Below are 20,865 nucleotides of genomic sequence, written 5' to 3'. Positions count from 1 at the left end.
TTACTTTACCATGTAATTGGTTGATAGTTAGCTAACTGTGCTTGCACTGCTACTTTACAGGCATACTCTTACCGCAAAGTTCTTCCCATTCTTGAGAAGAACTATCATGTCACATATTTGTCTTCTATCTTGATTATTATCGTAATACTTGTTCCTTCTATCGTATTTGTTATTGTTACGTATATGCCTTCTATCCTGTTTGTTGTTAATACATATATGCCTTTCGACTTGTTTGTTAAGGTTATCCGGTTAGGTTGATGGTTTGGTTGTTATTATTTTGTGCATATATTATGCTGAATGAGGCACACACCGTGCCGTATATTATATTGGATCAGGTTACACACCGTAAAAATATTATGGCCGTATCGGGTTGCTCGCCACAACAGTGTTGTAATTTGTTGAATTAGGTTATTGACATGTGAAACATATAGTTATACATTTGTTATGTAACCTACATGCACAATCTTCATATGCTCTTCAAATATTTTTTTACATATTTATTGTACTTGTTAATGAACAACATCCATGTTCTCTATTTGCTTGCTATTGTTGCATCTATATTTTACTATCATGTTTGTTACATGCCTTTATGTGATTCATGCTTTCATTTATCATATGTCTTTACTTGTTACGTATATTTACTTAGTGTATGTTTCTATTTGTCATATGTATTTACTTATCAATACTTAAACTTGTTTCATGTCTTCACCTGTCACATGTCTCTACTTGTTACATGCCTCTACCTGTCACATGCCTACTTGTTACATGCATTTATTTATCACATGCCTATACTTGTTTCATGACTTTAATTTGGTATGCTCTATGCCTTTACTTGTTTCATGCATGACTCTCATATACTATGTTGGATCGTGTGACTGCTTGATTATTCACGTGTTAAAGACTTGATCGAGTCCTTGATGGGATATATGTCTAAGTCTAGCATTAATATATTAGAATGTCTGTCACATCTTCTTTGTGTTCATTTTTCCTTAATGAATTATGTGTATCCGTTCTCTTTTCTATTATGATATTGATTTCTGTCATACTTGGTTACTTGTTGGGCATTACTATATGAGTTGGTATGCTGGATCGGGTGTCCGCTGTAGGATATGTTATGATGGGATCGAGTTGCCGCCAGAGCAGTTTTGTGTTTGGGATCGGATTGGCGCCCCAACATATATGTTATGAATTTGGTGTTTGACTTGTGTCGATCTCCTTCTTTGTGGTTTGGCTGTGTTATTTTTGGATATCGTTTTATACTGTAGACTTGAACTGTTGAGGTGAGTTTGGTTGCTTCATTCGAGAAATGTGGTTATTAGCTCTCTTATTGAATCTATTTATTATTTTTCACATACATTCCTGTTATTACTATTGTTACTTCTTTTGCTATTTCTACACTTATAAACTACATGTATATGAAATGGGTATCTTTTAACTTAAAAATATTGTCGCTACTTCACCGAAGTTAATTAAGATATTTACTTAATACATGGGGTCGGTTGTAGTCATACGATACTTCTTCACCTTGTGTGCAACTATTTGGAGCTAAGCAGCTATGAAGTTCGAGGGCGTGCATTGAAGACTACTGCATTCCAGTCATCTACTATCATTTTGTTTATAATAGTATAGGAATTGTATTTCTATTTATGTAATTTCCAAACAAATGATGTATTTTTCTTCCAACGTTATAAATTCTAAATCTTAGCTGCTAATGACTTGTACTTTCAAATCTTTGGATAGTTTATTGAAATTGTACTCTTATTTCTATATTTATTTTTTGACTTTGATTTGGTTATTGTTAGATGTTAGTTGGCTTACCTAGTAGATTTGGGTTACGTGTCATCACGGCTAGGTGTGATTTTGGGCCGTGATAACTACATCTATACACTTTACATTAATCTTTAGATCACCGCCAATAAATTATTATCTATTACACAGAACTAGAATATATGGAGTACATATTAGAAACCAACACAAAATACACATAAGGGGATACCATTCAACAGAGGAGATCCAAACTAGGATGCAATTTTACGTAGCTCTGATACTATTATTAGTAAATTCAGTAGTATCGACATAAATTTGTGTACCTATAATGTAGCGGAGTAAAAATCACAAGCAACAAATTGCTCCTAAGTTGATTTCGTCTCTCTTGGAAACGGAGATCTATCCATGAATTTAATATTTTTGTTTTATATGTTTTATGAGAGCATCCCAGAAGAAGTTTTTTGTGTCTTGAAGTTATGTAAAAAATATATACATGATTTTCTTTTTTTTTTTAAAAAAAAAAAACAAGAAGTGGTTTTCTTCTAAAAATACCAACTCTCCACTTTTCCATATTTGTCTCCTTTTTTTATTTATTATGCAATAACTTTTTTACAGATAATTTCCTTTATCTCTTTTATATGGGTTGGGTCAGCCGACATAGAGCGGCCTAAAACCAAAACCCAACATCCAATAGCTTGTTATTTCTTTTCTTAATTATCTTCTTAATATAAATCATTGGTATAAGTTGGCTACATTAGGCCCTAAAAGGTGGTGATATTGTTTTATATCGTCTTATTTCAAATAGGAATTTTTACCTCCTATAGCAAAGGTTAACACCTTGTTTATTTTAAATAAATACCATTTAAAAAAATTATATTTTATAGATACCTTTTAAGGTTTATAGCAAAATATTTAATTTTGGTTACCTCCTAGCCCTAAGCCACTAAATGCGCTAATCAGTTATACTATTTTCTTTCTCTCTCTACTTTGATACATCCCATTCTCTTCCCCATCCCATTAAAATTTCCGATCTCCTCCCCCTTCCACCGATTTTCTTTCTATCCCTTCCCACTTTCCCCTCCTTTTACACCAGTGTTACCATACACAACAGATTTAATGGGAGGAACCATTCCAACAATAAAAGGCAACAATTTAACAAATGTTGGAGGCTGGAGAACATGGCGAACTGGAGTTTGTTCAGCGACAATTCTCATTCTTCTAACCATCCGGGGCTCCGCTAAACATCTAATAGATTTTGGACTCCTCGGAGCTGGCGCCTCCTCCAAAGACTGAGTGACATCAAGTCCAACGAGGAGATGGCGGCGGTCGTGGAAAGAGGATTCGGTTTCGGAGATCCACTGAGCGATGATTTCTTTCTTTCGAGATGAAGAAGAACATTTCTTTTAATATATTTCAATGTAATTTCAACGTATTACACTGTATTTTCATGATTTTCATTGTATTCATTGTCTTTTTTTCCATTGTAATTCAATGTATCTCACTGTATTCCATGTATTTTATTGTATTCTCTAACTTTTTTTTCCATTGTATTTTAATGTATTCCATTGTATTCTATGTATTTTATCGTATTCACTGTCTCGCTATATGCCATGAATGTATTCATAAGTTTTTTTTAATTAATATAATTTATGTATTCAGATGTATTATATAATTTCTCTAAAGATTGCTATGTTTTTGGGGTATTTTTTGGTTGAGAATCTTTTTTTATAACTGAAAATACAAATTTTGTGTATTATAATTGAGTTTGTTGAGTTATATTATGAGTCTATTATGTTAATTGATTCACTTTCCATTTTAAAAACAGTGTAATCCCCTATTTCACGCCGTGAATACAGTCGAATACAATAATCTGTCCAGTTGTAATCCCATGTTTCACTCCATGAATACAGTCGAATACACTCGAATACAACAACTGATTAGCTGGACTTCCCTGATTCACGCCTATTTTTGCTACTGTATTCATGAATACAATAGCTTAAATACATCAAATACATCTTATAACCACATAAAATGTATATATAATCTGTAATATAGTAAATGGTATCTATAGATGACTAATTACTACTAAAAGATAGTGCTTTATAAAAATTTCTATTTCAAATAAACTAATACCAAATTGACCTTTCCAACAACAAATTTGAACCGTTTATGTGTATATATAAATGGGCACAATGATTTGGATATTGAGAACTCAAAAATTTGTCATTAAAATGACAAATAACTCTCCAAATTGTAAAAAAAACGTATAGCAGTAGTAGGAACAGTCCTCCCTCTTGACTAAACCAATAGTCAAATTAATCTTTTTTAACATATAAAAATCTTTAAACTTTTTAAGTTCTTGTTTTGTTTTTCCTTTTTTTGTTGTTGTTTGGGGGTGGGGTGGGGTGGGGTGGGGGGGTTGTAAACCATTTAGCCATATGGTCCGACTCCACCACTACGATGCTTTTTAATAATTTTTATTCTTGTAATTTAATCTACATGAAAGTGGAGAATCTAAATGGCGGCAATGACAAGTTTGTCTGCTCCTAACTCAACCAATTTTCCTCTGTTTGTCTAATATTGTACTTGTTCCTACTTTTATCTTCCTTTTATGGGACTTAGGGTTCTGAACATTCTAGACATGTTAATGGCAGACAAACATCCCCTATTTTCATACTTCTATTCTTCGTTTTTTATCACCTCATTTATAAAATACGATGTACTCCACCCGTTCATGTTTTCAACTCCTTCCCTCTCAATTTATTGGACTCAATAAGGAATTTGAGAACAAAAAAAGGAAAGACTTTTGACACTTCTGTTCTTAAAAATTTAAATGCTAAATTTTTTTGTGAGGTATTCAACTTGTGTAGTTATAAGGTTTCTCATTAAAGGTAAAATAAATAAAAATAATTTTTATTTTAAATATAAAAATGTATCATTCTTTTTTAAACAAACTAATAAGAAAAATATATTATATAAATTGAAATACGAAATATCTTTTAAAGTATTCGTACTCCTCTAAGAAAAATGACATTTTATAACCTTAATTATGTGAATATTTATCTAAATTACTATCTTCTCTCCCTAATTATCACTCAATAAATACTTCACGAATTAAAATAGTGCCAAGGATAAATCTAAAGAAATAACTTCTTTTTATTTTAAAACTTTATATAGTTTGAAACAAATTTTGGTTTGTATCTGAGGTTATTCTCTTTGAACTTGAAACGTTACAGTTCAAGTTGTTTTTCATTTTTTGATTGAATTATGTGATAACTCAAATAATTCAAATTTGTGTTACGTAAAATCTATTAAAGAAGGAGAGATGTTCCTTACTAGAAGCTTGCCCTTTTCTAGAACTCAAACCCAAGATCACCTTTTATTAAAAACGCATATATCCCATTCATCTAATCACACTCCTTGATTATTGAAGTTTGAGTTATTTCTCTTTAAATATTATTGGACTCCTCTTTTGAAGACGTTGCTATAATTACTTTTTTTTTCATTTTACTCCTTATTGCGTTTTCAATTTTCAAATCATAACTAGGGGCCATTTTTATATGTCTAGAATGCAAGAAAAGTTAATCATGAAATTTGAAAATATATACTTTATTAGTTGTTACATATTTCTTGTTATATGTTTTTACTTTTAATTGTTTGTCTTCTGAAATTATATGGCTGTACATTTTCTGAAAAGTTAGTAAAATCTTATTTCTGCTAATTAATAGTTGTTTACTTAACTATATATCCATAGTGCAAGCCCAAAGTATCTTCAAAGTTTCGAATATCTCTAAAATTTCTTATAAATATTGATTTAGACGAACTTAAACTTGAGTTTCATAGTGCTGATTGGGTTATAATAAGTGGTTTATTTATTTTAGAAAATTAATTTGTTTTGCAAAACTACGTTTTCTTCATTCCATGAAATGGAACCCGTACTTAAACTCAGACTTCAGAAAAATTTTGATTTTCAAAAACAATTTAATCCAGCTACTATTTTTTTTTTAATAAACAACTTAATTGAAACGCAATGCAAAATCTAATCCAGACAGACGTACAGTTGAAAATATTCTCCAAACACATTTTTTCACCAACATTTTCAAAATCAAAACCAAGACCAGGAAATATAAAATAAAAAAGAACGAAGACGAAGTGCAAATCCTTTAATTGACTTAAGTGGTTTTTTTTTATATAAAGGAAGATTCGTCCTAGTTTCTAAACAGTATATGCAAAAGAAAAGGTTCACAAAAAAAGACCAGCTGGTGGAGCTCTTTGATTTGACCAACTGCCCTTGAAATAAGGCAGAGCATGCAATGGGAAGTGGGGAACTGTCCTGCTCAAGAGAACCACTATTAGATATGTTCTCATTTAATTAGATATTATACTCCTATATAATTGTCAATTGTATATAAAATAATATATTGTATATGACCCATTTTCTCTCCCTATTCAACCGAGCTTATGGTAAATTTCGACTAGCAGTATTCTATTTTTTCCTCTTGTTCACTTATCCTCTATTTCCATTATATACAATTGTTTGACCCAAAAGATATTGAGATCTTTTTGATTAAATCAATTAAAGAAGATGAAGAAGCAAATTTCAGCTAAGTATAATAAGCTATAGAATAAAAGATATAAGGAATGAACAAGGTGGATAGTATTTCTTGATCTCATGAAACTGAATGATTAAGCGTCAAATATGTCAACCTTGAATGTAGAAAGATATTACAATAGGTGTTCATAGCCAAAAGTTCCTCCCGCCTTTACAAGGGTTTTTACTCGCTATATATAAAGGACAATCCCCTCCTGAACCCTAAAAGACATATCATAGAGAATATTCGAAAGTATATTCCTACTGACTCCTGTTGGGCCTATACTACTGCAAAGGTCATGCGTCCTTTAACCGCTGTCGCTTGTCGCTACAATGGCCACAGGACATCGTGTCGCGAAGATCTCGTCTCTTGTCGTATTCGTCAGTGGCCATGGTCGTCCAAATTTGGACCTATACAGTTAGTCCCTCAGTTTGTCGAGGTCGTGGCTTGGTGCGTCCTCGATAAGCGGACATCGCCCACACCTGTGGAGAAATTTGGTTTTACGAATCGCCATGGTTTGGCTAACAACAGAAGATTAGCATGCCCAACGATACCCTGGGTGGTGTGTCTTATCAGGCAATGACATCACTTCCACGTGCGTCATCATTATGCGTGTTATCGAGACAGGGGCTGATGGTTTGTCGCTTCGATTTCGATGCCATTTTGCATCCTTCCGCTTCGATTCTGGCGCCACCCAATCCTATAAATAGGTGGAGGGTTTTTTTCAAAAACTCTTGGCCATTTCGTCTGTGGTTATTATTTCTTATCCCTCCCGTGTTTGCTCCAATGATTTCTTTGCTTTCTCTCTTCCATTCTCCGTTCTTAGCTTTTTCTGTTACATTAACACATTTTCCACCATATAGATGCCTAGAACACACCGATCTCGTGAGGGGGTTTCTGACCCCACCCCGTTATCCATGGCGCTCCCCTCTGGTGGTGAGGACAAGATGGTGGAAGAAGGGGATAGCTTTCCCACCGTGGAGGAGTTACTGCCGAGACACCCTATGTCTCGAAGCGACTTTCTTAAAAATCCTCCTCCTACTCCCGCCTCAGTATTCTCCGAAACTGAGCAAGTCTATATCGATGCCCTCCGTGCAAAATATAATATTCCCGCTCATATTGAGATGGTTCCAGCGGGAAAGGATTTCGTGGAAGTCCACAGACCGGGGTTTTGTGCTTTTTATGAGTATCCCTTTGTGATTGGTCATTCCTTCCCCCTTCTCCCATTAGCGGAAGAATTCTACCGATTTTATCAGGTTTGCCCGGCGCAACTTTCCCTGTACACGCTCAAAATACTCCTGTTGTTGACAAAATATGCAGAGTTGGCGGGATGCAAAGTTATCGTTCACCACCTCCTACACTCGTTTTCACCTAGATATCATAGGGGCACTATGTGCATCTGAGGCATCGTGGGACAAAAGGGCTGGTGATCGGAACCGATGATCGGGCGAGTCGCATATTTTACATAAGTACTTCTTCGTCAGAACTGAATACATCGTGTCTGACCCCGCTAGATTCATGGAGTGATGGAACGAGAATCGTAAGTGTCGCCACTTGTTTACTCTTTCTTTTCTACTTCATTCACCTCAGTGTTTATTTGCGGCTCTCTTTTGCAGCTATGGGGCGCCCACCCCATCCCATTGCAGGTGTAAGGGATTGGGTAGCCCATCTTCTGCCCCATGCAGCGGAGACTCGAGACTGGCTCGCTTTCATGAAATATTTTGGGGCGAAAGTTTCATCTGGTAAGTGTCTTCCTCTGTATCACTCTTTGGCTATATAACACCGTCTATTGATACGACTCTTTATGATAACAAGTCGCGGGGCTTCTAGGAGGAGGGCCCCAGTCCCTGCATTTTGTCAGGCTGTTGCCTCCGCATGAATGCAATTCACTTTAGATGAGTCTGCCCGAGAGGGTCATGCTCAGTCGATACAGGTGAGGGACCCCTCTCGGGATATGGTTGTGAGGGGGGAGATCCTTTCTTTACCAATCTATCACCTCGTGGATGAGTCCTCTAATGGGGACAAATCTTCGTTGAAGATAGAGCTCGGAAAGAGCGTGGTCGTTGATACTTGTAAGCGTAGGACGGGTGCATTGGAGACGGCACCGGTGCCCACGTTTATGGCCTACGCCACCTTGGCGGGGAGGTCTCCCCAAACAGAAGGGGTTTATCAAGGAAGGGGTCTGCGCGCTCCGCCGAGGGTGGTGCATCATCCATTGTCCGCGAGAGTTTACTCGCCGAGGGCGACGGCTTGGGCTCTGACATCGACCCAGGGGATATTTGTGAGTTTTTTTAGCATCACACTCACGTAGAGGTCATAATGGAGGGTTCTGATCAACACATAGTCGTTCTTGGGGACTACGACTTATTGTCGGACAGTGATCAGGTTGCATCCATTTTTGCCCCTTTGTGTTCTGCCCCTGAGAGCGAGGCACTTAAAGCGACGAGTGATGTAGAGTTGTGCCGGAGTGTTTCTGGAATGGCTCTACGGGTAAATGTCTTTATTTTTATTTCGTCGTTGGATCTGCGTTACTATTTTTGGCTCATTTGTTCTAACTTTGCTTCTCGTGCTAGACCCTCATCATGGAGATCGAGCGTGAGCGTCGTGAAAGGAGGAGGACGGCCATCTATGGAAATATGTCTTCCAAGTACCAAGAATATCACATCAAGCATCGTGCAATGGTCAATATCTATACTCAGGTTCGCGACTTCCAACTGTTCCGTGAAGGGCTCAAGCAGAAGGATGATCAACTGGAGCGTAAGGTCGAGGAGTTGAAGGAACAAGATAAGGACTTTATGAAGGCCGTTGCCCGTAGCAGTGAGCTTGAGGAAGCCCTTAGAGCCAGGGAAGATGAGCTCGAGCTAAGTAGGGGAGTAGTGGCCGAAAATGCCGACCTTCAAGCAAAGGTAGCCAGTTTAACTACCGAACTGGATATGAAGACGACTGAGGTCAATGAGCTTAAGGGTGAGTTGAGTGTGAATGCTGATAGATTGGCCCATGTTGAGAGGGAGAGGGCGACTACCATTTCTGAGGCGGTGGTTTCAGAAGACGCCCTCCGTGTTTGAAGGTTAGAGCGGATTAAGGAGATGGAGTCGACTGCGCTTAAAACATCGGAACTTGAGGGGCGTATTCAAAGGTTGGAGGTGGAACTGTCCGCATTGAACAAGCAAGTGGATTTATTGAAAGTAGAGGACGTATGACGACAGTCGCAACCTTCTACATCTTTTGCTCCAGCTGATCCTGTCGTGCCTCGACATTTATATGAGTTGTGGGTTCATGCCGAGGCTTAGCTTGATGTGTACAAGGCTCTTCATGTTGATGGGAGGGCGTCCAAAGTGTAGCTTCGAGATGTACGCACCAAGGCTCGTGCTTGCCTCCGACTCTTGGTACGAAGACGTGTATGCCACCGGAAATGATGTGTAGTATTTGTTTTGCACTTACTTTTTGGCTTCGCGATTTTTGTAAGGGCATCTTTGAGCCCTTTGTAAAGATAAATTTTTGTAACATATTTTCTATAAATGAAGGTCGTTTTGGTCGTACATCTCTGAGTCGTTTCCTTTTTTTGGTTTGTTTGACGATCACTCTGCCGCAGTTATGTCACTCCGACATTTTGTTGAAATGCTAAACATATTGTATTGAGTTTAGTTTGAGCTCTTTTCATTAGCAACGGCCTTAGTCGTAGGGATATTACTTTCGAGTTGGTGCAGAAATAATGCTCTGTCATGGTTTGAATGAAGTCGAACTATTTTTTCTGACGATGGCCTTGACCATTGGGATGTTACTTTCGAGCTGGTGCCAAAGTAATATTCCTTTGTCATACGAGTGTTATTGAACTCATCATTTTTTTTGTCGATGCCCTTAGCCATTAGGATGTTACTTTCGAGCTAGCGCGAAGTAATATCCCATCGTGGTTTGAGTGATATCGAACTCATTTTTTTTGTCGATGGCCTTACCCATTGGGATGTTACTTTCGAGATGCTGTCGAAGTAATATCCCGTCGTGCTTTGAGTGATATCGAACTCATTTTTTTGTCGATGGCCTTAGGCATTGGGATGTTACTTTTGAGATGGCGCCAAAGTAATATCCCGTTGTGGTTCGACTGATGTCGAACTCGTTTTTTTTTATCTATGCCCTTAGCCATTGGGATGTTACTTTTGAGCTGGCGATGAAGTAATATCCCGTCGTGGTTTGAGTGATGTCGAACTCTTTTTTTTTGTCGTTGACCTTAGCCATTGGGATGTTACTTTCGAGCTGGCGCCGAAGTAATATTCCATCGTGGTTCGAGTGATGTCAAACTCATTTTGTTTTGTCGATGGCCTTAGCCATTGGGATGTTACTTTCGAGCTGGCATCGAAGTAATATCCTGTCATGGTTCGAGTGATATCGAACTCATTTTTTTTGTCGATGGACTTAGCCATTGGGATGTTACTTTCGAGCTGACACCGAAGTAATATCCCTTCGTGGTTCGAGTGATGTCGAACTCATTTGTTTTTGTCGATGGCCTTAGCCATTGGGATGTTACTTTCGAGCTGGCATAGAAGTAATATCCCGTCGTGGTTCGAGTGATGTCAAACTCATTTTTCTGTCGATGCCCTTAGCCATTGGGATGTTACTTTCGAGCTGGCGCCAAAGTAATATCTCGTCATGAATGTGGCATTCTATTTTATTTGTTGGAGTATCGTGGATGCCAGTTTCATTCATACATTGGAGATGCGTGTTGATTTCATACACATAATGGAGTGATTTTATTCATATGTCAGATATACATGTTGATTTCGTACATGTAATGGACATTATATCTAGTCCCTTAATTGCTCGGCCTGGAGATGTAATCGGTAGGTGGGGCAATGAACAATACTTCGAACCTTGAGACGTCCCCCTCGTCGCCTCATTAAAAACCTCCCCAAGAAAACCCGATTGGGACAAAACCCGGGCTAGGGAAAAAGAGTATGACTTGGTCGGCATCTTTTTTCAAAAGTGTAAGTTCTTGAGGTGGGCGACATTCCAATTATTTTGTAATAGTTTTCCTTCCATTGTTTCTAGTTGGAATGCTCCTTTACTTGCTGCTGCTGTGATTTTGTACGGCCCGTCCCAATCTGTTCCTAGTTTCCCTTCATTCGGGTCCTTCGCTGCTTGCTTAATTGGCCTTTAGTATGTAGTCCCCGACTCTGAGTGGTCGTACTTTGGCCTTCTTGGTATAGTACCTTTCTGCTTGTTTTTGGTCCACCATTCTTATGTGTGCCATATCCCTTCGTTCTTCGACCTCATCCAGGTCTTGTAACCTGCTTTCATCGTTGCTTGATCCACTTTCATTGGAGTATCTCGGGCTAGGTTCCCCGACCTCAATGGGTATGACTGCATCGGTGTCGTAGACCAGTGAATATGGCATCTCACATGTGCTGGTCTTCGGTCTTGTGCGGTAGGCCCATAGCACCTCCGGTAGCAGTTCCGGCCATAGCCCTTTGGCATCTTAAAGCTTTTTCTTTAATATGTTTAATATTGTTTTATTGGAGGATTCCGCTTGACCGTTGCTAGCAGGATGATATGGCATAGAGAGTATCCACTTGATATGCCATTTTTCGAAGAACTCAGTCATCTTTTTCCTGACAAACTGCGGTCCGTTGTCGCAACTGATTTCTTTGGGGATGCCGAAGCGACATATGATGTTTTTTCCAGATGAACGCGATGACTTCTTGTTCACGTATTTGAACTTCCACCCATTTGGAAAAATAGTCAGTTACAACCAAAAGGAAGCGTATCTTACCTCACCCTGCTGGGAGAGGCCCGACGATATCCATCCCCCATTTTATAAATGTCCATGGAGAGGTGATGGAATGTAGGAGTTCCCCCGCCTGGTGTATCATAGGGGCGTATTTCTGGCATTACTCACATTTCTTGACGTACTCCGCAACCACTTTTTTCATAGTGGGCCAGTAGTCTCCTGCATGAATAAGACACCTAACGAGAGCTCGGTTGCTGGTATGGGTGCCACAGTAGCCTTCGTTTACCTCTTCGAGCACACGCCTTATCTAATTTGGTCCGAGGCATTTGGCTAACGGGCCGCCGAACGTCCTTTTGTAAAGGTCGTGGTTTATGAGACTGTATTTGGCCGCTTGTATTTAGAGCTTTTTGGCTTCTTTTTTATCTTGTGGGAGTGTTCCTTCTTGTAGATATGATATGATGCGATTACGCTAGTCCCAAGGTAAATTTATAGAATATACCTCGACTTGGTCTATTGATGAGTGGAGGAAGGTGACCATGTTCTCCTTGGTGATGTTTTTAGTTGCTGCGGCCAGCTTGGCGAGACCGTCTGCTTCGATGGTTTGTGCTCGGGGTATTTGGTTGAATCAGCATTCGTCAAATTCTGGCAGCAGTTTGTGGATTTCGGTTTGGTATTTCTATAACCTTTGCTCCTTAATTTGGAAAGTCCTAGTAACTTGATTCACAACGCGTTGAGAGTCGCAGCGGATGATTACCCACTGAGCACCATACTTGAGGGCATTTTAATCCTGCGATTACGGTCTCATACTCGGCCTCATTGTTAGTCATTTTAGGGCATTGTACGGATTGACGAATCACTTCGCCCATTGGGACTTCGAGTACGAGTCCCAGTCTCGATCCCAACACATTGGACGCGCCATCGGTGTAGAGGACCCATAGGTCGGATCGCTCAGATGAAGTGCAAAGCGCTTCTTGCTCGACTTCGGGCAGTATCTCTGCGCTAAAATCGGCAACGAAGTCGGTGAGCACTTGCGACTTTATTGCGGTTTGCGGTTGATATGTTATATCGTGCTCGCTTATTTCTATGGCCCATTTGGCCAGCCAACCCGATAATTCGGGTTTGTGAAGGATACTCCTGAGAGGAAAGGTTGTCACCACCTTTATGGGGTGGCACGAAAAATATGGTCTAAGCTTTCATGAAGCTACGACTAGCGCCAAAGCCAGTTTTTCAAGGTGAGGATACCTTGTTTCGGCGTCAATTAAGGTTTTTCTAATATAGTAAATTGGAGATTGTGTACCTTGGTTTTCTCGGACTAGAACTGCATTTACCGCGACTTCAAATATGGCTAGGTAGACTATGAGGCACTCGCCTGGGTCTACTTTGGCGAGTAAGGGTGGCGAAGACAAGTACACTTTTAGTTTCCTTAGGGCATCGACGCATTCTGCATTCCACTGGAGCCCATTGTCTTTCCTTAATACATTAAAGAATTTATGGCATCTATCCGATGACCATGAGATGAACCTCGACAGGGCAGCTATCCGTCCCGTCAATTTTTGTACCTGTTTTTTGCTGGTCAGTGTTTCGGGTATTCCTTCGATGGCCTTAATCTATTATGGGTTAACCTCAATGCCTCTTTGTGACATTAGGAAACCGAGGAACTTTCCCGAGCTTATGCCGAAGGCGCATTTTTTGGGGTTTAGTTTCATGTCGTACCGTCTTAATATGTCGAAGGCTTACTTCAGATGACCGATATGATCTTCTTTCCTTTTCGACTTAACTAGCATATCGTCGAGTAGACTTCCATTGTTTTACCGAGTTGGTTTTTGAACATTTTGGTGACCAATCTCGGATATGTCGCCCCTACATTCTTTAGTCCGAACGACATCACATTATAGCAGTATGTTCATTGGTGAGTGATGAAAGTGGTTTTCTCCTGGTCTTCTTCTTCCATGAGGATTTGATTGTAACCCGAATAGGCATCCACGAAGCTTAGCAACTCATGTCCTGTTGTTGCGTCGATGAGCTGGTCAATATGTGGCAATGGAAAAGAATCTTTCGGACATGCCTTGTTTAGGTCTGTGAAATCTACACACATCGGCCACTTTCCATTTTTCTTTTTCACCATGACCACATTGGCGACCCATTGAGCATATTTCGATTCCCGGACGGAGCCATTTGCGAGCAGCTTATTGACCTCTTCGCTGACGGCTTCGTTGATTGCGGCATTGAAGTTCCTTCTAATTTTCCGCACTGATGGGTAGAGGGGTCGACGTTTAACTTGTGGGTGGCGGTATATTTTGGGATGCGTGGAATATATGCATGGGATAAGGCATACAGATCGGCATGGTCAGTCAAGAACTTATGAAACTTACCTGGTTCCGAGAGGTTGTGCCTGATATAAGCCTTTTTTGTGCTGTTGTTGCCATCTAGCAAGATGGGATCAAGATTTTCTATCGTTGATTCAGATGCTTCCACGATGTCGGGGTCCTTGATAACGTCTGTTCGCACGTCAAGTTTGGCACCCGACATCGCTGATTGTTATGCTTCCACATTTGCTCCTTTGAGTTGTTGGGTGTATGTACAATATTGGGCGATGCGAAAGCATTCTTGTGCGGTGTGTTGCTCCCCTCGAATGTTGAATATTCCCTATGAGGTAGGAAACTTGATCACTTGATAGAGACTGGAAGGGACCTCTCGAATGACATGTATCCACGGGCGCCCTATGATGGAGTTGTAAGCTATTTCCTGGTTCATGACATGAAATGTCATTTCTAGGGTGAGTCCTCCGGTCAGTACGAGTAGCACTATCTCTCCAGAAGTCCGTTATACTGCATTATTAAAACATGTTAGCGTTATACAACACGGTATTATTTTATCTTCGAGTCTCATCTGCACAAGGACTCGAGGAAGGATAATACACGCGCTGCTCCTGTCATCTACCATTATTCTTTTACATCAGTATCCGAGATACGTAAAGTGATAACAAGAGCATCATAGTGAGGGAAAGACAAACTGTCGGCATCTGACTTATCGAAGATGATACTGTCTTCGAGGTCATCATACCGTTGTGGGTGATTGATCGTTTGAGTTTATGTGTGGTGGTGAACTTGACATGATTGATCGCTGCGCCATCGCCCCCGCCGATGATCATCTGTATGGTGCGAGCGGGAGAAGGAGATTTTGGAGGTCCTTGGGGTTGTTCGCGTCCGCGGGCGAAGTTAGTCCGCCCTCGATCGCTCAGCAGCTCCTTTAGGTGACCCTGGTTTAGCATTCGTACTACTTCATGTCGCAGTCCTATGTAATCTTTGGTTTTATGACCCCTTTCTTGGTGAAATTCACAGAAAGCGCTTGACTTCCGAGTGCTGGGGTCTGACCTCATCTTTTGCGACCATTGCACCTTTGGACCAAGTTTCTCTAGGGCGTACACTATTTCTGAAGAAGACACATAAAAATTGTGAGTGGATAGGAGTGGAGGCATACCTTTCTCGTGTCGATATGGTGTCATATGTCGAGGAGGAGCATCTGTGCGCCGTAGTGGAGGCGGGGAAGACGTCTTGACGTAGGGTTGATGCCTTTCCCGACTGGGGTGGGACCCCAACTAATCTCTTCGACCGTCATTGCGACGATCTTTCTTGGCTTCGGTTTGAAGTGATGTCAACCATTGGGTCGGTCCATTTAGATCGTCCTCGTCAGCTCGTACCTCGGCGTAGTAGGCATTATGGATTTCTTCCCAAGTAGTTGGAGGGTATTTCATGAGCCTGCTTAGCAATTTTCTGGTCTCTCTCGGCTCGATTCTGTTTAATTCATTCTGGAAGGCTGATACTGCCATTCCTTCTGACATATTTGGCAAGATCATTCGTACCCTGTTAAACCGAGCGAAGAAGTCCCTGAGTCCCTCGCCGTGCATCTGTCTTACAACAAATATATCATTTACCCTAGCCTCTGCCTTTTGCCTTTTTGGCTCCTGTATGGGCGATGACGAATTTTTCTGCCATTTCCTCGAATGTTGCTATCAAGAATGCTGGTAGTTGAGAGTACCATGTCAAGGCTCTGTTAAGGTTTTGCCAAACTTTTTCAATAGCACCGATGGTACCTGCTCTTTTGAGAGATTGTTACCATTTACGGCTGTAACGTAGTGGATGATGTGGTCTTCTGGATCGGTAGTACCATCATATATCTTTAAGTAGGGCGGCATTTTGAAGGTCTTTGGAATGGTGTAGGGGGACTCTTCTTCACTATATGGTTGCTCGATGAATCGACCAACATCGCATTTTGGTATCAACTTTGGAGCGCCTGGTATTTTGTCAACTCTCTCTTGGTGTTCCTTCATTTGGTCACGGAGTGCCTTATTCTCATTTTCCATCTCCTCCATTTTCTTGAAAACGGCTACAAGCGTATCATTGGTGTAGACATGTAATTTTAGCCCTCCCCAAAATTTTACATCATTTACTACTTGTATATTGGTTTTAGGTCTAACAATGCTATTTTAACTATTTTAATTTTTTTTTTACTTTCTTTTTTTATTAGAAATAAAAATACAAAAAAAAAATATATATATTTTTAGCAGCTGGCATTCTGTCTAGCTATATATAAATTGAAAATCACAAAAGAGTTTAGTACAGTTCCGTACTTGTTGGCCAAGAAAATTATTATAAAATATGCCTTCTTTTAATTTTAGATTGTTCTTTTTAAAGAGTGTCTAATTAAAGATTAAAATGAGTAGCAATTTCAAGTTTTTAGGTTTGTCATTGCTTATGTTGCTATTTTGGTTGTTAGTTTGTAAGAAAGAGAAAATGATTTGAAAAAGAAGGAAATGGGTGTAAATAAGAAAATCAAATTTGTCCAATTTTTAAGTCTCATTCACGTGCCTCTAATTTCTCCTTTGTTTTCAAGTGGGGCCTACTTCCCTTGAATTGTTTTGACATGCCAGAGATGCTTTTTCTGGACTCTTGTTCTTTACATTGTGGAAAATGAGCATAATGGCAATTCCACTCAGCTACACACAAGAGGGCCCACACGGTTTTGCTCTCACACATTTCTTCCTCTATAAGAATTAGATCCATTCACACACAGAGGGAGAGGGAGGAGAACCCCTGAGAACTTCATCTTCTTCATGAGGTGAGCGCCGCAATACAGACGACCCCCCTCCCTACCGGATTGCTTGGTCTTCAGCCATATACAAACGACCCCGCCCCCCCGATCATCGTCTTCCTCGACCCACCCCACTGTCGTTCTCTTCTTCTTTTTCAGTAACAGCCAGCGCCTAGCAATGCCATCGACGACCACCCTTCAGCTCACCATCATTGCTGAACTTCCTCCACACCCTAAGCCAGCGACGCCACACAACCACAACACAAAACCAGTCGCCACCCCTCATCGAACCAGCGCCGCCGCGAAACAGCCATCCTCCATAGCCGCTGAACTTCTCGAACAACTCTAGACCCCTAAGCCACCGGCCAGCCTGAACCTGCCAGAAAATAGTCGCAACACCCAACAACCAGACCCCACTACCCATTTTCGTCGACCTTGACCCGCCGGACCTTCTGCCAACGACGCCATAACCGGCGAGCTTCACCTTCGCACACACAGTCACGCACATGAACGGAGTGAGGGAACGAGCGTAAGGCAGCTGAAGTTTGGAGTCGTTTATGAGTTCGAGTCGTGAGGAAGTTGTCGTACGTTGGTTCCGGTCTATGGTTATCACTGTCCATTTTTTCCGTCGAGCTCGAGCTGCTGAAACTCGATGTTGCTGTAAACGTGAGTATTCTTGTTACATTTTCGTTTGGATCAGTTTTGTTTTCTAGCTTTAACATCTTGCCTTTGTAAAATTTAGTAGTTGTAATATATTTGTTATCTTTTAATTTTATATTGTTATGTCTTGATTATTTATTACTAGATTATTAGTTGTATTGTCATTTTGGAATAAACAATTTTGCAGCAGAAGCACTATTATTTGTTGGGTTTCGTCATGTTAAGGTTTTTATCAATTATGACTGATTTCACGCGGTTTAAGTGTTATGCATTAGGTTCAGTTGTTCAGTACATGTGAGAGTTTCTATAAAATGTAGGCTCTAGAATTACCTTAAAAATAAAAGTTAGCTAGGTGTTGTATCCGCTGAGAGTGAAGCTGGTGGTACCATGGTTTCAATTAGCTAGACTTGAGTGCCAAATAAAATATCAAATGCATGGCCCTCATTTAATTAACATGTGAATCCTTAGAATTCGAGGCGTGCCATTTAGTTGAATTTCCATGGCCCTCGCAAATTTAAAGACGCGTAGTTGCTTTAGGCGTACTATTTAATAATTTACCTTCCTAAACTTGGGTGCGCATTTATGTGACCCAAATCCAAATCTCAATGTTAGATAAAATATATTGTGGATCGCGGGTGCATTTATGTAGCGTGGCTTACGATGTGTTTTAAATAACTTTGAATTTTTTCCGAAATATTAAAAGCGACTAAAATAATAGTACCCTTTTGCTTTTGCTTTTGCTTTAACTTTAACTTTAGCTTTAGCTTTTGCTTTAGCTTAAACAAATGTACAACATGTGCCGATTGTTCTTTTGGAGTATATTTAAGTTTGTTATCATTTGGTTGAAGCTCATGAATCAAAGTTTGGGTTTTAAATTAACTTTAGGTGCTACTGTTTTGAACTCATCATTGGATGTATATTAAACTGAGGTGATAAGAAATTTATCTTCCTTGTTTTCATTTAGCATTGTATTTAGCTTACTGGATTACTTATTTTTAGTATTTAATGTGTTAAGTTGTACGGTGTCTTACATGTAAATTAGCAGCTCATAGTTCTTAGCTTATTATTTGCTATTAGTTGAATGTGCAGTAGTGAGAAAATTGGAGATCAATTGGTGTGCCATTATTTTTTTTTTTGCCACAATTCCCTATTATTCTTGTTTGAAGTTCGTGTATCAAGTTTCAGTGACTCAACTCTGTTTTGCTTGGTGATGCTCGTTATTGGTTTCTTGGCACACATTTTGTATGGAAATTCGATGTGAGCCATGACAAATAAAAGTCTTAAATGCACGGCCCTCGTTTAATTAACTTGTTTATTTTTTAGAAATCAAGGCGCGCGATTTAGCGAATTTTCCATGGCACTCGCAAAGTTGCAAATTCGTAATTGCTTTAGGCGCGTTAATTTAATAATATTACATTCTTAAATTCGGGTGCTCATTTATGTGACCCAAATCCAAATCACAACGATGTTAAAATATGTCAAAATCACGGGTGCATTTATGTGACGTGGTTCGAGACGTATTTTAATAACGTTGCAATTTTCTTTAAAAAATGAATAAAAGCGGTTTAAGTTAAAATTTGCACATAGGTTTAAACATGTACTAAAATCAGATAATATGCCAATTATAACAGTTGAGCGACCGTGATAGAACCACGGAACTCGAGAATGCCTAACACCTTCTCCCGGGTTAACAGAATTCCTTACCCAAATTTCTGTGTTCGCGGACTGTAAAACAAAGTCAATCTTTTCCTCGATTCGAGATTTGAACCGGTGACTTGGGACACCATAAAATATTCCCAAGTGGTAACTCTGAATTTTTAAATAAAATAATCCCATTTCGATTGTCACTTTAAGTTGGAAAGAACTCTCTTATATGCCCCTTTACGGGGGTGTAGGTAAAAGGGAGGTGTGACAGCTATGGCGACTCTGCTGGGGACTAGACCCAGAATCTCTGGTTCAGGGTTCAGAATTCGAGCTTGGATGCATTGTTATATTTGGCGTTATCTGATTTTGTTACATGTTTGGGCCTAATGTGCTAAATGTTGCTTTTTTATCGTCTGGATATTATCTGAACTGTATATATAAACTGCTACGAAACCCCTCTCTTCTCTCTCCTGAGGAGTGCACGCTGGTCGTGACTTCTTTCTGTTAGTGTCATATCCCAAATAGGACGAGGTTCGGACAAGTTGCAAAGCCGGATGATCCTTTGGTTACCGGTACGCAGCCCCCTCTCGGCTCGAGTTGTCCGCTCGGGTAAGCCAGGTCTAGAACAAATAAACCCAGGTTTTAAACCTAGTATAACAATACCTTATGCTGGATCCCTAGCAGGAACGCTTGTTTGCATCATGTGCATTTTGACTTTGGGGACTCAACACATGGGTTGGGTCCGTCTAGGACAGGTGTACCCAAAATAACAGACCATCTTGATGCATCCTATGTGCTACATGTTGCATTTCTTCGAGGGTAAAAGGGTCATTTGGCGGACTAATGATAGTTGAGGGCAAATGAAAAAAAAAGAAAAAAAAGAAAAAAAGAGAGAGGGTGAAGTGTGAAGATAAAACGAGTGGAGCCTAATTATGTTTTCTGTTACATTTTGTTAAGAGAAAAAAAAACGAGAGCTTAGAAAATTCAAAAGATTTTTATACTTTTTCATCATTTTTCAAAAATCAAAAATCAAAAAAGGGAAAAGAAAATTAAAAAAAAAGAGTTTACATGTTTCATCATTTTTCAAAAAAAAAAAAGAGAAAGAAAAAAAAACATATTTTCTCTAAATTAGTTGTTATTTTTACTTCTCGCCGGTATCCTATCTGCCCGAACTACGCATACCTGATTCTCGTCTTTCAGGGCGTGATACGTAGGCATCCCACATAGGGTCCAGTCTTCCTAGTAAATATTAGGTTCTTGGCTTTGCGGGGTCTTAGACAAATTTTGCACTTTCAACCACCTTTTGGCCAAATAAGCGTCAATCATGCTCAGGGAATGTTATTGTCTCACATAGTGTTTGTTTAAGTTTTCTTATACAGGTGTGTATTT

General features: G+C 39.7%; 1 long non-coding RNA gene across 1 annotated transcript in view; it reads left to right on the top strand.

Moving 5' to 3' along the window:
* Positions 1-1,767, top strand: part of LOC104239669 (uncharacterized) — a 36,443-nt gene extending 34,676 nt beyond the window's left edge. Inside the window, exon 3 of the long non-coding RNA XR_011407572.1 lies at positions 1,506-1,767. This is a non-coding gene — a long non-coding RNA (uncharacterized lncRNA). The remainder of the gene's footprint in view (positions 1-1,505) is intronic.
* The last annotated feature ends 19,098 nt before the right edge of the window (positions 1,768-20,865 follow it).

Source organism: Nicotiana sylvestris, chromosome 5 (assembly GCF_000393655.2).
Source record: "Nicotiana sylvestris chromosome 5, ASM39365v2, whole genome shotgun sequence".
Taxonomy (NCBI): domain Eukaryota; kingdom Viridiplantae; phylum Streptophyta; class Magnoliopsida; order Solanales; family Solanaceae; genus Nicotiana; species Nicotiana sylvestris.
The sequence above is the reverse complement of the archived record's forward strand: the minus strand, read 5'-3'. Positions and strand labels throughout refer to the sequence as shown.